The following is an 18,310-nucleotide window of genomic DNA, read 5'->3' as shown; positions in this document are numbered from 1 at the left end:
ATGCATGTTCACATGTATATTTTATACATTGGTGGGAAGGTCCATCTTCAAATGTGTGCAGCTGTGCGCATTAAAACATTCAGTAACGGGGAAAAAAAGAGTATCTATAGGTAAGCATGCCGAAAGCGAGCCATACAAGGCTTTTGAAATGCAATTTGCCCTAAGGAACCCAGCTCTGAATAACACCATTTAAATGAATGGTATAGCCCCACCATACATTTTACATGCAGAAAGCATGCATAAGTGTGGGTGTGCCTTACTGTTACTGTAGAATTTTGTGTTTTGCCTTTTGTCCCCTGTTTACCCAGGGATCAACAGAAAGATGGGTTTATACTGCTGGTGGGGCTGCCATTAAAGAAAGCCTTTTGCTCTGCCCTTTATGGGCAAGGGACAGGTCCCTATTCAGTTTATAAGAGAAGTTGCAATGCCAAAGAGATCATTGAATATTATAGAACAAAATAACAGACAATAGGATAGAAAAAGCAACATGCTGCAAAATACCTTGTAGTATGTTTATCTAAGTGATGCTATGATACACGGGAATACCTTCTGTTTTAGGAAAGCCCATAATGCAGGGTTCAGGAGTACGTTGCACTTAGAATGCAGGGTTCAGGAGTGTGTTACAATCACAATACAAGGCTCAGAAGCACATTGCGCTCAGAATACAGGGCTCAGGAGTGCGGTGCACTCAGAATGCAGGTTTAAGGAGTGTTACACTCAGAATGCAGGGCTCAGGAGTGCGTTATGCTCAGAATGCAGGGCTCAGGAGTGCGTTATGCTCAGAATGCAGGGCTCAGGAGTGCGTTATGCTCAGAATGCAGGGCTCAGGAGTGCGTTATGCTCAGAATGCAGGGCTCAGCAGTGCGTTATGCTCAGAATGCAGGGCTCAGGAGTGCGTTATGCTCAGAATGCAGAGCTCAGGAGTGTGAACCTTTTGAATCCCTATCGAAAGGCTCACTTCTTCACCCTTTTTTAACAGCTTATCTCTGCAACACTCTTAACAGTTGTATCTTCTTCAACTCTGATCTCTGCACCAGCACAGCCCCCACGATCTTCCCCATCCCTTCACTGTCCCCACCTGCTCACCTCTCAGCAGCAGTCCTGTGCTATTTTGTGGCTCTGCCTCTTCCCCAGTGGCCAGCACCAGAAGTGAAATTCCACTAGAGTTAAATTGGCTGTAAATTATTTCTGTCTCCTCTCTCATCTCTCTTCTGTCTGCATTAGTCACTTCTGACAGGTTAATCTTGAGAGATGGACCCCCCCCCTCCAGCACACAGAAGATAATTAAAAGCCTCAGTTGTGCATGTTTCCATATGAGAGTATGTAGAGGGGGTGTGTCCATTCCCTCCACTCAGATCTCATATTGCACTTAGCTCTCCTCCCCCTGCTGTGCAGTGTGTGACATCAGATTCCCGCCCCCTGCTTGCCAGAGCTGAGAAATGGCCTTTGATCTGTGTGCTTTAGAAAACTGTAGAGAAGAGAGGGCTGCAGAACAACAGATACAACCTAGGTAGGAGAATGTGTTTCTGTATCACCTGAGGGTACTCACTTCACTGGGTATATTTAAGGGTTTACAACCACTTTAACCTCTTCCCTTCCGGCCCATGTCGATAAACGGCCGGACGGGAGCGCTGCTGATGCAGATGGACGTTTCTAAACGTCTCCCCGCATCCATTGCCTGTGCGTACTCCCTGAGAGTGTGCGGCACCACGATCAGTGTCTGCTGTGTCCGGAGGACACAGCGGAACACAGATCGCTGTACAGGACCTCTGTGTGAGGTCCCAATTCATGTGATCACTGATTGGCCAATCAGTGATCACATGAACAGTAGTAAACAAGATGTCACTTCCTGACATCATTGCTTACTACTTGTGAAATCTGTGAATGATCACAGAGGTCACATGGTACAAGGCTATTCACAACTGCCTTGTACCATGTGACAAGCTGTGACCAATCACAGCTCGCACAGTATTTCTCAATAGATGCAGGAATGCATCCAGAGAGAAGGAGAAGTTATTGCTTTGACAGCCTTTATGGGTGTAAAAGCAATCAGTGTAAAAAAAGAAAAAAAATCTTCATCGCCACCCACAAGTAGTACAGTGTCACCTTTGTGGCACTGTACAGCTAGAGTGACGGTATGTTTAAAAAAAACAAACATAAATAATAATATAAACAAATAAAATAAAAATGTAAAACATGTTTGAAAAATTAAACTTTTTGGTTATAAACTAATTTGAGTTATTTTTTTTTACTACAAAGATAGATGAATACATTTTGGCCAAGATTTATGAAGAAAGATTATTTATTTGCAAACTTTTATAATAAAAACACTTTTTTTTCAAAATATTTGGACTTTTTCATTTATATAGCAAACAAATAAAAATCCCAGTGGTGAAAAAAACCCACCAAAATAAAGCTTTATCTGTCTCAAAAAAATTCATATGGGTACAGTGTTGCATGACCGCGCAATTGTCATTCAAAGTGTGACAGGACTGAAAGCTGAAAATTGGCCTGGACAGGAAGGGGGTAAAAGTGTCCGGACTGGAAGTGGTTAATATCAATATGGCTATGATTTTCCCAAATGTTTTACATTTTAAATGTCTCTTCCCTTTCCCCAGTTTGGCAAACCAAGGAAGGTTTGTACACCGTTGGTGTACAGAACACACCCAGAAATCTCTTCCTCCTGCTTGATTGCGCAAATTAGTTTATAACCAAAAATTATAATTTTTAAACATTTTTTTTTATTTTTTTAGATTATTATTTATTTATTTATTTTTTACATACTGTCACCCTAGCAGTACAGTGTCACCATGGTGACACTGTACTACTTGTGGGGGGTGATGAAGATTTTTTTTTTTTTTTACACTGACTGCTTTTACACCCATAAAGGATATCAAAGCAATCATTTCTCCTTCTCTCTGGCTGCATTCTTGCAGCCATTGAGAACTACTGAGTGAGCTCTGATTGGTCACAGCTTGTCACATGGTACAAGGCTGTTGTGAATAGCCTTGTACCATGTGACCTCTGTGATCATTCACAGATTTCACACGTAGTAAGCAATGATGTCACAAGTGATATCTTGCTTACTACTCTGCATGTGATTACTGATTGGCCAATCAGTGATCACATGATCGGGACCTCGCACGATCGGGACGTCCAACGATCGGTGTTCCACTGTGTCCGGAGGACACAGCGGGCACCGGATCATGGTGCTGTGCGCTCCCAGGGAACGCGCACAAGCAGGGTGCAGGGAGGCCGTTTATAAACGGCCACCCGACCCTGCACTGCCATCGCCCAGCCGTTTATATACAACAGCCGGACGGGAAGTGGTTAAAATGGAAATTTATTTTTCAAAATAAATGACTACAGTAATATCTGTTAGAGAACAAGCTCTCTTTCAGATGTATCAGTTTACAGGGATGGGACAAACTATTTAACACTGACAGCGGTGCTTACAATGATTAGCTTTTATTTATTCGTGTAAAACCTTTATCCCAAAAGGAAAAACAACTGTTTGCTGTAACTGATTATATATATGTGAGCTGGATATTGGCTTCAAGTTGTTACTGTATTTAAATCTGCTAGTACATTTAACATCCTCCTCGGAATGACAATGCTGCTTTCCAAAGGTGCCCCCTTTATCCAGAGTGGGGGCACACTAATACAGGAGGAGTGTTACTGGCCAGATTACTAGGTGGAAGCAGGGGGAAAAACAGGGGTGCAACTTGTTGTGGGCCCCAATGTAAACGCTGCCACCTGCTACTTCCACCGTGCGCAAGATCCTCCAAGTTTCTCCTGGCTGCATGTACACACAAGGTGGGGGCAGGCAAGCCACACTCTAAGCTGCCGGATGATAGTGCTGGGCTTGCATGTAAAAGAGGAAACTCAGGGAGTCCTCTGATTTCCAGATTCACATACAAGCCTATCGCTTTCACCGGGCAGCTCAGAGAGTGGCCTGCCTGCCCCCATCTCATGTGCATGTGCAAGGTTAAGAAGGGTTGAGCAGGGAGCCTGTACTGGGCTGGATGGGGGGGCTGAGCAGAGAGTGCACGGCTAGGGGAAAGTGCTTGGTCCATCACCCTGCATAGGTGAAACCGGAATAAAGGGGTTAAAGTGTCACTTACCACCAATAATTGTGGATTTTTTTTCTTTTTATAAGTGGGGGATTTCAAGTTTCTTAAAGCACTTTTATACGGAGTCTATAGTGAATGTACTCCCTCAGTCATTGACGTATCCGAACCAATGATTGGGGCACTACCTCCACCCTGCTCTGGACAATCACAACACCACATCATGTAGACTGGGTAATGTAGCCACATTAGCACATATAGAGTAGGATGGACAACTGCACCCTGAGATTAGCTCCAATTCCTGCACCTTTGCACTTCAGAATACCCCAATTCTTGCACCTTCACATGTTTTGGGACATCACCCCAAATCCTGCACCTTCACACCTCAGATCAGCACTAACTCCTGCACCTTCACACCTCATAGCAGCCCCAGTTCCTGCACCTTCACACCTCAGATCAGTCCAAATTCCAGCACCTGTAAATTAGTAGTTACCAATAGCTGGTTAATGACCAGTTCAAAATGAGAGAACGCAGCTTGGGGCGTCCGGCTCAACACCAGAAACAAATCTAGCCTGTCTGATGTGGGGGTGCAGGAAAAAATGTAAGGGGGCAGAGGATGGGTAGTCAGCAGGACAGAGAATAGGATCAGAAGGATAGAGAATGGGAGGTCAGCAAGGGAGTGTACAGAGCTCAGCAAAGCAGAGGACAGGGGTCAATATGGTGAAGAACAGGGTTCAGCAGCATGGTCAACCAGTGCAGAGGACAGGGTGTCAGCAGAGGAGTGTTCAGGGGTGAACAGTGCAGAGGCTGTGATCAGCAGGGCATAGAACTGCATCCACAGAGCATAGAACGGGGTTAGAGGGGCATAGGACAGTGTCAGTGGGACATAGGATGGTATCAGTGGGACATAGGATGGGGTCAGCGGGGCATAGGATGGGGCCAGTAGGGAAGAGGACAGGGGTCAGTGGGGCATAAGACAGGGTCAGCAGGGCTGAGGAAAAGGTCAGCACTGAAGAAGACAGGTGTCATTAGGGCATAGGACGATGTCAGGAGGGAATAGGTTGGGGTCATCAGGGCATAGGACAAGGGTCAGCAGGGCTCAGTAAAGTGGTCAGCAGGGCATAGGACAAGGGTCAGCAGAAATAGAATGGGGTCAAAGGGGCTCAGAGCAGGAGTCAGAAGGGCATAGGACAGGGGTCAGTGGGGCATAGGACAGGGTCAGTGGGACATAGGAAGACGTCATCAGGGAAGAGGACAGGGGTCAGTACAGCATAGGATGGGGGCAGCAGAACATAGCACAGGGGTCAGTGGGGCTGAGGATGGGGTCATTGTTTCTCAGGAAAGGGTTAGCAGGGCATAGGACAAAGGTCAGCTGGGCATAGGACAAGGTCAGCTGAGTATAGGACAGGGGTCATTGGGGCTGAGGATGGGATAGCAAGGCATAGGACAGGGGTCGGTAGGGCAGAGGATGGAGTCACTGCTGGCAGGGCTCTTAGCAGTACTGCTCTTCCCCACACTGCACACAGCTAAGATTGGATTATTGTACAGGCAATCTGCGCAGTGTGTAGCTGGCTGTTGCAGCTCTGTTGCTTTGACAATCTGAGGATTTCATAGCTCAGAACTGCAACACACCCCATGCAGATTGTCTGTACAAGAATCCATTCTTAGTTGTGTGCAGTGTGGGGAAGAGCAGCTCTGCTGCGTGTCCTGTGTGAGGCTCAGTGTACTCTGAGGATGGGGTGGATGAACTTACTGAACTGGGCACAGCATCCATGGAGGGGAAGGTGCACCAACCCCTAGATCCGGCTGTCCTCAACACCGCTTACTGAGTGAAGTAGGTGGGAATGGAGGCAGGTGGGACATTCCTGTGTAGCCAACCACAACTCCTGGCCTTCATTGTTGGTGTCCGGAACACTTACTGGGTGTTGGCGGCCTCTTCTGAGCAGATGGAAACCCAAGTAGCAGGAAGGCTGCATTGGCCCCCGGGAGCATGGGCAGGGTCGCCATTACAACCCCTGTGACCCCTGACGCTCTGCCCATGGAAAAAAAGCCTAAAGAAAATGAATGCAGCCACCACATCTTATTAGTAAGCTGCAATATATTACATTTTTGATTTCAGGTTTAATACTGCTTTTTAATGGAGTGAAACTATAATACTACGTAAAGGAATGAGGATTTAAGTGTATATACAGTATGTTAATCTATCAATTAATTTTTTTTATAACAATAAAGAGTTAACCCTTGCTATGGCAAGTAAATAAAAGCTAAAAGAACAGCATATTTATTATTGTATATGTAGCCTGCCTGCATTACTGTGATAAATACAGAAGGATCAATTGGGGTTTAAAACATATTTTAGTTTAGTTTTGTTAAAACAAGTATCAAATATACAGAATTACTGCAATCATGTATAGCATAGAACACTGCGTATACAGTATATAAATATATATATGGTTTGTGTAATAAACAGCAGTGGATAAAATCTCTTTGTCTGATCGCTGTTATATTTCCTGTAATCTAAGGTAAGATGTAATCTGATTGGTTACTTTCGGTAACTATACTTTGCAGTTAATTTATAAACTTTACATTTCCTATAAAATATAGATAAAGAGACAAAAACAAAACTGGATAAAAATAGGCCAGTTCCTATAATGCAGCGAAATTAAATTGAGGTATAGGCATCCAGAAAAGGACATACGGCAAAGGGCTGACCTTGCCTACAGGGGCTAGCAATCTGCTAATTCACGCTTCACATAATTCTGTAATGCTGCAGCCGCAAGTTACTTCCTCTTACCTTAGGGTGCATGTAGTGTAATTATGCATCACAAATAGGGCCATTGCAAAGTGTGTGATTAGCCCCCTCCCTTGTCAGTGTGTAACATCCCCACCTGGTTACATTGTTCTCCACTGTCATATTAGGGCTTCGCTTCGACGCAGGTTCCTGTTAACTATGTCATTGAGTCACATAGGCTTGTTATGTGAGATCACTCTAGGCTACAAGCTGTTCACCCCCCCCCCCTTCCCAAATCAATATTCCAACAGGACCAACCCTGCTACTCCTCTGATTACATTTGACAGATAAAGTGGGTGGTGAAGAGTTAGTAGATTAGAGGAAGGGAGAAGAGAGCTCTGAAATGTTGGATGTATACAACAAGACCCCTTTGACAGATGTAGAGCTCTGCAATCGCATGCATGCAGCACGACACCTTAGCATAAGAAAGGTTAATCCAGCTGCCAATTCTCTACGTCCTTTCTGCAAAACCAACCAGAGGTGGAGAATTGACTGCTTCTTAATGCAATCTTTACTGGAAAGGAAGAGATCTATTGGAAATGAGAAGAGAGTGAGGTGGGCTTGCGAAAAAAAAGCCACCCCCTGAAATTTCCAGCCAACGACAGCTCTGCTTAGAGAAAGGGGAGGGTTGCTTTATCCAATGGCATCAAATAGACATTAGGTCTAATTTTTTCCACAGTCTTTTTGTAAGCATAGAAGAATTTCATTTTTTAAAACAAGTGCATAATTTTTATTGTCTGTTTCTTTTGTATCAAACTGACTACTGACTAAGCAAAAAAAAAAAAAAAGAAAAAGAAAAAAGAAAATACAAAAAAAAGACAACACGAAAAGCAACAGATTTTTTTCTCCAGTTTTCTATATTTTTGCATGGATACTGTTCATTGGAAATTCAAGATACGTGCAACAATATTGGATTTTATACTTTATGAATTTTCTATGAGAAAGGTAAGGTGCCATCCTTTGTTTTATTATAAGATGTGAGAAATGCAGTCTGTTGAATTATTCATTACAAAGGTTGTGTGATATGTCATATAGGATGCTGTTGTGCAATGATAAGAATGAATTTGCAATAAGGTTGATTATACTGCAAACATTACCACCTAGCTCAGTGCAGGCAGAGCAGCATGATTCTTCAACTGACACTGGCTGTGTCTGCCTGCCTGGCTGTGCAGTTCTTTGTGCCTTCAATCCAATTCAGCAATCACATCACAAGCCAATGGTCCTGCTATTTGTGTTTTTTAACCTATAGATTGTAAGAAGATTAGATCGCACTTGTAAATTCCCTGTCTTACGTATTATCGGACAACTGTCTTTAAGTTGCATCTGCCGCTGTCTACTTAACCATGTTTTTTTAGCCATTAAAAGATTAGATAGATAGATAGATAGATAGATAGATAGATAGATAGATAGATAGATAATGAGATGTACACATTGGGTGCAATGGATTTGCTGCTCTTTGTGTGAAGTGCACAAAGCAGGTTCAGCGTGCTTGTGTGAGCGTGTGCCTTGAATAACTAATAATCGTTTTTATGGTTGGGTGCAAACAAGGCTGCTTACATTACAATTACTATGGCTGGCCATCTGTGATGCCGGAGATTGATGCACCTATGAAGCTGACGGGACCAAACAATGTGCAAGAACAGAGGTGCCCATTTTGGGGGGGTCTGGTTAAGTCCACCACTTATGGAGCATAATTATTCAATGGAGACTTGATAACGAGGCTAATGGATCAGTGTGTCCATGTCAAGTTATTATATGCAAGGTAGCAACTTGTGGATGTGTGCCTCTCACATGGTTTGGTGCATGATACAGATCAGTGTGTTCAACGTCCACTGTGTATGTGCCAGTAGAGAATATGGGATTTGTGTACAGTCGGTGGAAGGAGGAGGGGTGTAATCAGAGTAAAAACAGCATCCCTAAAGCAGCAGTAAGGGGATAGGGGGAAGGGTGCCATTTCCACATTGTTGGTTGCCATGGAAACAGTACAGGCTAGCTGGCATGCTTTATATGGGCTGGGTGCACTGTAAAATGAATGGACGGGGAAGGGTGATGTGGAAAAGGGAAAAGTCCAGTTGTTGCAAACATATAGGAATTGGTGCAGCTGAAAGACAAATCGCTAGTTTATAACCTCAGAATGATGCTACCTGCATAGCGATGTGCAAGGATCTATTGGCAAAATAATACAGAAAGACCCCAACTCAGCTTTAGTCAATGCAGCGTATGTTGCATTATGTAAAAGCGCAAACGATGGAGGAGGCGAGCCAGCTGTAAAGGAGCAAGGGCTGATGGGATTATTTCATAGGTAGAGCCGCACTTTCAAAGCAGTTTAACTTTATAGGGCACGGCTCAGGTAATAAAGAGCAGGGATGAGATAATACTGCAGAGTCATTAATGTGTGATTTATAGGCAATCTCGGGTTTTATTTCAAAACGGACTGAACAAAATCTGCTGTACAATTGATGGTACTGAGTCATATGTATTGTGTGGAAGATTACCGGGAAGTGACATCATGATGATAAAGAAAGGTCATACGAAAATAATAACATTTCAATGAAAATAAATCTGTGTAAGCGGTGAGTAACATCATCGGGAATGAATGGCCTCTAAACTCACAACACATTGTCCTTTTCAGTGCTAACTGCCAAAGTATCTGTGAATCAGGTAAGAATCAGTGACATCACCTGTGTAGATTCAGAATCGGCAGTATTGTAGGAGGACCTACCGGTAGACCATATTGGGCTTAATCTTTATGATTATAAACTGTCTAGGTTGCTCATAACAACAACCAACTTTTTCACATTTCATAACCTGCAAAAGCACACAATACTTTATTAGCAGCTCTTACATCCATTCCAGCCTTTGATAAATCATGCTTTCTTGTGTGCAATGGTCAGCCAGTCCCAGGTTTTTAAGTTGGTATTGGACAAAAATATGGGGACCATTTAATACATGAAAGATCTGCAATGGTGGTAGAGGAGTAGGGGTGTTTGACACTTGAATTAATTGGCCAACACCCCACAGTGCCCCTTCTTTTATATCCTCATTTGTAGAATGGCAATGGAACTTACCAAACATTTGACATCCACAAGTATGTGTAGTGAATACAATTCTCTGGGTCTTAATGTCAGGATGCAATAACATAACATAGAGGTGCCAGGTCAGAAATGCACACAGTGTTGGATCTGCAGAGGTGGTTCTGGGGTATGGGTGCTTAAGCACCTGAAATAATTGGCCAACACCCCATAGTGTCCCCTTCTTTTATATTCTCATTTGTAGAATGGCAATGGAACTTACCAAACATTTGACAGCCACAAGTATGTGTAGTGAATATGATTCTCTGGGTCTTAATGTCAGGATGCAATAACATAACATAGAGGTTCCAGGTCAGAAATGCACACAGTGTTGGATCTGCAGAGGTGGTTCTGGGGTATGGGTGCTAAAACACCTGAAATAATTGGCCTAGCACCCCATAGTGTCCCCTTCTTTTTATATTCTCATTTGTAGTGTGGCAATGGAACTTACCAAACATTTGACAGCCACAATTATGTGTAGTGAATACGATTCTCTGGGTCTTAATGTCAGGATGCAATAATATAACATAGAGGTTCCAGGTCAGAAATGCACACAGTGTTGGATCTGCAGAGGTGGTTCTGGGGTATGGGTGCTAAAACACCTGAAATAATTGGCCTAGCACCCCATAGTGTTCCCTTCTTTTATATTCTCATTTGTAGTGTGGCAATGGAACTTATCAAGCATTTGAAAGCCAAAAGTACAGAGGTTCCAGAGGAACACAGAGGTTCCAGGTTCGAAATGCACACTGGGGTTGCTTGACTAAAACTGGAGAGTGCAAAATCTGGTGCAGCTCTGCATAGAAACCTATCAGCTTCCAGGTTTTTTTGTCAAAGGTTAATTGAACAAGCTGAAGTTAGAAGCTGATTGGCTACCATGTACAGCTGCACCAGATATTGCACTTTCTGGTTTTAGTAAATTAACCCAACTGTGCTGCAGCCCCACAATGGGAGGTCATAGTGGGGCTAAGTCAGTGCAGCTAGCCATTATAAGGAGGGGAGTTTCTAGGTGGAACTGGCTAGCTGTTGCTGGGCAAGGAACACGCCAACAGCGTACTGCTAAGTGCCAGTAATTGAAAGGGTAGCGTGACTGCAGGCAAGGGAAAACTTATCTTGCATGCAACAGGAGCACCAATCAGGATGGGGCCTGGCCAGGGTGGAAAAAAAAGTCTACCGCTGTTTGCTGTAGTGCCTGAACACTGTATATTTCTTTGTAGCCTTCTGTTCAGCTACATCACTATTAAGTACCGGCATGGAAAAATCTCTAGAGAGGCCACTGATAATCTGATGCCTGTAGGCAGAAGGAACATTTTATACACTTTACACACTGCTGCAAATTTTTGGACAAGTTGTAACACAGCTGGGAACATGGTTGAAACAAATGGTATAGCAGGTAGGCAAAAGGCTTTGTATCAGACCAGCATGTTAATGAAACGATGCCAGACATTTTATTTGTTCTTGGGATGGCAGATCCTTCCACACTCTGAACTGCTATAGAGGAGTTGTGCAGTGGATCTGACATATCCTATAATGCTTCATTCATGCGTCTACAGGAGCCCCAAGTACTGCAAATGCTGATTCAGAATACCCAATCTTTATATCCATGGTTGATTTTTTTTCTTGTAATAATGCCTTAGATAAATATTATGAACCTAGAGAGGCCATGACTTTGTTACGTTTCATGTAAATTTTGCACTAAGGTTTCTAAAGCTGGCCATAGATGAGTAGAAAAAGGAACGAAAATTTGAATGAAAATTTAAATGTTCCTTTGATATAACACTTGATTGACCCATCATTGTTTTGGAATTCTCCAGCAAACATCAACATTTTTCTGATCGTTTTCAACATTAATGCATCATTTTTTTTTCTAATCAATTTCTTTATGGGCAGAAATGATACAATGGAATTTTTACATTGTTTCCTGATTGCACCACTAATGGTTCGAAATTCATTCGTTAAGAAATCACTCTATTGTATTCTGACAGCGGGGAGACTTGCACACCATCAGAATACACTGATCAGCACTGCCGGGTATAGCTGGCAGCACTGATCAGGGGCGGACTGACCATTAGAAAACTCGGGCACAGCCCGAGGGCCCCATGAGATGCCCCTGGTAGCTTTCATAGGCTTTTTTTGGGTGTGGTTTGAGTGTGGGCAAGGACACAGGGGCCCCATGATCCCCTATTTCCCGGGGGCCCCATGAGTTGTCAGTCCGCCCCTGGCACTGATCGATTAGGAAAACCCAACAGGCTGGTTGTACAGAAGTTGATCAGTAGATCGACTTCTGTACAACTAGCCTGCCCATACATGGATGGAAATTTGGCCGGTTCCAGCTGAACCAGCTGAATTTCGGCCGGCTTAAGTGTGCCTATCTCTATTAGAAATCTCAAGTGTCTGTTTATATTTAAATTTTAACTGTATAGAAATGCTACAAAATATAGCAAGACTTTGAAAATAGAAAGGAAAATGGCAATAATATTTTTGTAAGCTCTAGCAACTGATCAATGAGCTGTACGTGCTGTAACCTCTAGGAATCAGTGAGTAGTAATGATATGCTGTAACCTCTGACAACCAATTGCTGCCTGATCTGCTGCAGTATACTGATTTCGAGTCTAGCTGCTATTTACTGTATGTCTCAGAGTGGGGGGCTGGGGGGGGGGGGTGGCTAGGGGGGGCAACAAAATGTTTGCCCAGGGTCCAATCAATATTAAAGATGGCCCTGCACATCTAACACCACAATCTATACTAAACACCTGAGCATGGTGCACTAAGGCACCCTGGACTACAAATTTTAAACCCCTATAGAATCCCTCAGGGAGCCTAGTGCATAAAGCATTGCTGAAGCAAATGACAGCGCTCGGCGCTACGAAATACACCAACACAATTTACCAACTAATACTCTGCCTGTAAAAGATCAATCACTGCCTTGCTGGTACTTAGCAAGGAGTCAGCAGTGTCAGCCTATGGATGCAGCCGCTATGTCTGGGTTGGGCCTTTAGAACATCTACACTGACTCTCTGCTTAATTACCATAGGGGGGTAATTGATCTTTTACAGGCTGGGGACTTGTGCTGTTTTAATTCTGTTTTGAATGACGAGTGCTGTCATTCATAACACAAGCCACTAGCTATTACCTTGACTGTAAAATATCAGTTGTCTCCCCGATGGGCACTGAGTGGACAGTCAAGGCAATGGATGCAACCACTGTGTCTGCAGACTGCACTGAGCCCTATAGAGTATGTTTCTACTACACTACTACTACTGCAGTGCAATACTGCACTGCAGTAATACAATATCTTCACTTTCTACAGAGATAGGGAGCACTGTACTGTAGCTCCCCCATGCCCACAAATTGGGCTTCTGCTTGGAGTGGAGCTACAGCTAGCAGAAATATAGAGAAAGGTGTAATTGTAGTACAAATTGCAACTAAAAATAAGAAAAGGACCAAGTGTTCCATGCACTAAGTTCCTTGGAGGATTCCATAGGGATGTAAAATTTGTAGTAATACTTCTTTAAAATAAACGTGTACTTTGCCTATGCAGGACAGTATTTAGAAATCATGCTATTCTGAACACATATAAAAACGATACACTGATTATTTGTTCAGCATTATATTACTATTTTACAGTAGAAATGTTTCTTCTTTGTGGATGACTTCTGGGGGAAATACCTTTTTTTGTGGTATAATTGTGTTATATATGTTCATAGCAGACTATATGAATATAAAATCATACTCTTTTTCTATAAGAAAGAATAATAACATTAGGGGCTCAGTCACACCAGCTCCACTGGGCAATGCTGGGCAGTGTTACCCAATGCAGTTCTAATAGATAGATTATGCAATTTTTGCTGAATTGGTGTGCTTTGGAAAAAAAAGACATGTTGTAGTCTTGTGCAGCATGCTGTTGCACATAGAATTAAAAAGGGTGTAAACTTAAATAATGTTTGAAGTAATTGTAAAGGATCACTTTTTATTTTTTAAAAATAACAAACCCTACCTGCTCTTTGCAATGGGTTTGCACAGAGCAGCCCCAATCCTCTTCTTCTGCGATCCCCCTGATGGCACTCTTGGCTTGCTATGGGGCACTTATGCTTGCTTGCTTCTGAGATGGTTCTGTGTGTCCATAGACAGTGCATCTCGGTCCCCCCCCCTCCTCAACTACTTCCTCACTGGCTGTGATTGACAACAGCGGGAGGCAGTGGTTCCTGGTGCTGTCTCTGAGCCAATGAGGAGGGAGAGAGCTTCTGCTCTACTGCACATTGCTGGATTGAGATCGAGCTCAGGTCAGTATAAGTGGGTGGGGGGAGCTGCATGCACTAGAATGCACTAAGGTTAAAAAAAAAACACTTGAAGTTAAAAAGAGAAAAAAAAGCAAGCACTGTGATTAATTTTAACAATGCATCTCAGTGAGCGTGCACAGTGCAGTACAGAGTGATAAATATGTATGCCTTAGTGCATGTCTGCTAGTGCGAATCAGCTTTTAATACAACAAATGAGTTAAAAAAAGGATCTTATGAAGCATGCTCCAGTTTGCCCTAATAAAGAAGAGGACGCTTCCTAACCCCTTTTCAAAAGAATAAATGACTTGCTCATCTGTAAAAGGTTGTAGTGTGTACAGTGTACAGTGTAAGAGTGGCCATAGAGAGCCCAGAGTTCACCAGCAATGCTCTCAATACATGCCATCTGTGTCCCACTTAGGGGGCGATAACGAGCGCCTTTGGCTGTCGGAGGAGCTTATTATGACATACGGAGATTTTTCAATGTCTTGGCCACACAAATATCTTCCGTCGCTCTTGGGGTGACATCTGAGTGTCTATGGGCAGACAACTTTGTGGAAAAAGCAGTTTCTTGGCTCCTGAATTCATAGCTGAAGTTAAAACATCTGTTCTTCCAACGGCACAGGCTGTCTCTGTATCTTTTTAGTGATCATAAACAGCTTGGCTCTGAAGTTCTACGCACAATCAGAAAGCATTGCAAATGCATGGTGTGGGGCATGCAAGAGAAGTGGAGTAACGGTGGATAAATGACTTGGCATGATTTTTAACTTTGTTTTACCCAGGTTTTATGAAATGGGTTGCTTTCTTAATCCTTTTCTGACCACTCTGGTGTCCCTTTAACTGGGATCACATGCGGGGGGGCAGGTAGGTCTGATTATTCCTGTGACCATTGTGATTGGTTGTCACATAATCAGAGCGACGGTATCTCCGGTTCCAGATCATTAGTACAGGCTGAAAGCTGTCTTTTTACAGCTCAGTCTCTGTGTTGGGATTGAGAACGTGCAATGAGTGCTCTCCCAGCACAGACACCACTGCCTCCCATAGATGCATATGTGGGTGTTAAAGCCCACCCTCTTTACCACTGTACATATGTGTTACGTGGGCGGCAAGAAGTTAAAGGAGTTCTATGGTCACAGAATACGCTTTCATTTTATAACATCAGCATGGTAATAACAATACAAACAATTGTTATATCTGACAATCCAATATAAACTTACTTGAAAAATCTCCTTCCATGTTGTGAGTGTTGCCTGTCTGTTGGCAATCCCCTTCCACAACTTCCTGGATTCCCTCCATGCTTTGCAGCTTCTCCTCTGCTGTTCCCCTTAAGTGCCTAAGGACTACATATCCCATGGTACAATGCTGCCTGCAAGCAGTAATTCCTGTACTGACTCCACCTCCTGATCCTCCTCCTCTCAACACCTTTGTAATGCAGAAGGCAGGCTCTGTGAAATGTGTGACACAGCAGTGCCTACTCACAGGGCATAGTGACTACATATCACTGGATTCAAGGAAGGAAATGTGTGGGGATCTTCAAACGGGCGTTCCGTATGTTCGTTTTTCATCTGTCTGTTTACAGATGAAAAACTGACATCTATGTATTTCTATGGACTAGTTGATGTAAACGGATGATCATCTGTTTACATCCGGTAATGTCCACATCTGTTGACATTTTTGAATGGAAGAAAACCCTATTTTTCTTCCATAAAAAAAACGAAATGGGTGAAAAATGGATGTAAATGGATGAAAAATGGATGCAAACAGATGAAAAATGGATGTAGATGAACATACGGTCCGTTTTTGCATTGGTAAAGGATGTATAAAAAAAATTTAAACGGATGAAATAACAGATGTAAACTGATGAAAAATAGATGTAAACTGATGCAAACTGATGACAAAACTGATGTAAACTGATATGCACTGATGAAAAATGGATGTAAGCAGATGAAAAACTGATGTGAACTGATTAGTTTTTTCTTGGAAAAAACATGACTGAACTGATGAAAAAAACGGAACGCCCGTGTGAAAAGACCCTAAGACCCCGGTCACACTGGATCTGAATTGGCATGCGATTTGCATGCCATGCAACTTGCAAATCGCAGCCTATTGTCCGCAATTAGAGTGGTCATATCAGTGCGGTTCCGACTTAGTCGGAGTCATGACGATTTCTAAAGTAGTACATGCACTACTTTTTGTGCGATTTGCATAGACATCTGTATCAGATCTCTTGCAATTCGCACCTGAAATCGGCATGTCATCCGACTTCACTGTAAGTCGCACGATTTCAAAGTAGGGTTTGATTTGACCGGGGTGTAAGTTTACAAACTTCAAGATAGTTCAGATTAATAGAAGTAGGATAGAAATAGTCTGAAAATACAATATGGAAATTAATGTATGAGTTTACATTTCGACCATATACTGTATATGTTCTAAAGTCTATTTAAAGTGATACTAAACCCAGGACCCTACATTTACTGTATCTGATTTCCCACAGTACACAGAACATGGAAATGCAATTATTTTAGTAAATATAAACTGCTAAATACCTCTCATCAGCAGTTAGAGCAATCTTGTTACTTCTATCAGTGTCCAGCAGAGCACTGGTTAAAGCTTGTAGGATACGTTTTAAATCTCCCTTGATTGTACTATCAGGCTGCAGGATCTGACCCTCTGTCTGTACAGTGCTGATCACATGCATTCTCCCAAGGAAAAAAAAACCTCTCTAGCAATATACACCCCCAAGGCTCTGTACTATCAGCAGATGGATTGGGGACAGTAGAATTGGAGGATCAGAGAAGACAGGATCAAACATTCTTTTTATACAATGCAGCGGATTAACCCCTTAGGTTCCACAGTGAGTATAACAAACATGCTTTACTGTATATACAGACTGATTTTACTGTTGTGGGTTGAGTAACTCTTAATATTTTATTAATGGAAGGAGTGGGGAAGTTTCAAAACCCCTCTAAGGTTATTATTAATATGTGCCCCCATGAGGTCATTCAGCCTCTCTATTGGTCCTGGTAACCATTGTCTTTGTGACAGAAAGTAATGAGAAATCCCCAAAAATCGTCACTGAGCCACAAGAGAAGAGAAAACTAAATTGTTAGCAAGAAGACTGTAAATGGAAAATATAGTTTGTATATGTCTGTGGTCCCCTCCTAGGTAGTGTAGGCTGCTAGGAACATTTAGCTTAGTTCCAGAGGAGCGATGGTTGATTGCTCTGGCCCGCTCAGTGGTTGACAGATTGCTGATCTGATTATTTTTCTAGAATCTCAGTGGGAAAAAAAAGATGGGCAGCTTTAATATTTATGGAGCCCAGCCAATCCCTGTGGAGATGTGTCCAGTAGGTGGTTGGAGAACCCTGAGGCCTGGGGCAGAGGAGTAGTAGGTCCTGAGCCCAGTCCTATAGGAGAAGTCCCCTGTCTAAGGGGTTCTGCCCCTTAGGGCAGTCTGCTGGAATGCTGTTCGGGAGTCATCGAGGTCCCAGCTGTAGCATAGCTGGGGCGCCTATTTCCAAAGTCTGGTATGAAATCTATTGACCTTGTGAGTACTGACCTAAATCATGTGCCCTAGAGACTGAGGACAGTTCTCAGTTCTTAACCACATGTGGACCACCCGCCTGCAATCTACTGTGGACGGGGGCCTGCACAGGCAAAGCGACATACCTGCACGCCGCTATGTGGTTCCGAGTTTCAGGCACACTCGCTCCCCCGCCCGCCTGCTGCCGCTGTGATTGTACACAACAGCAGAAGCCTGTCAGCAAGTCCTGACCAATGATTCACGGCCAGGACCTGCTAATCAGCTGTGTACAATCAGATTTCATAATAGTGTGTACTGGGCTTAAGTGTGGCTGTAATCTTGTCTAAACAGAATTACAACTCTTTTGACAAGACAATTTACAGAGATTGTTCAATTCTGAATGTAAGAGTCTTCTTATAGTCATGGTCCATCGGGAGGGTCACTTTATGACCACAGTTTTACTCACACAAAATGTTCCATGCCATTAAAAAACATTCATTAATATTCTAGCAAAGGACTGGTATTAGAAATCTTCGTATTCTTAGTTTTCAGACTCTGTTGCCAAACAAATTAAGATCCATT

The 18,310-nt window shown here is 43.0% G+C and overlaps 1 protein-coding gene across 2 annotated transcripts in view; it reads left to right on the top strand.

Annotated features, from left to right (window-relative positions):
* The first annotated feature begins 7,197 nt into the window (after nucleotides 1–7,197).
* The window catches only part of SHISA7 (shisa family member 7), a 194,658-nt gene continuing 183,545 nt past the window's right edge, over nucleotides 7,198–18,310 (top strand). For both annotated transcript variants that reach the window (XM_089656966.1, XM_089656967.1), the window contains exon 1: nucleotides 7,198–7,806. The gene's annotated coding sequence lies outside the window, so the exon portion shown is untranslated. The remainder of the gene's footprint in view (nucleotides 7,807–18,310) is intronic.

This window comes from Staurois parvus, unplaced genomic scaffold (assembly GCF_062004578.1).
Source record: "Staurois parvus isolate SC_StPar_1 unplaced genomic scaffold, SC_StPar_1.0 ptg000953l, whole genome shotgun sequence".
NCBI classification, from domain to species: domain Eukaryota; kingdom Metazoa; phylum Chordata; class Amphibia; order Anura; family Ranidae; genus Staurois; species Staurois parvus.
Note: the sequence above shows the minus strand (reverse complement) of the source record. Positions and strands in the feature narration are given on the sequence as shown.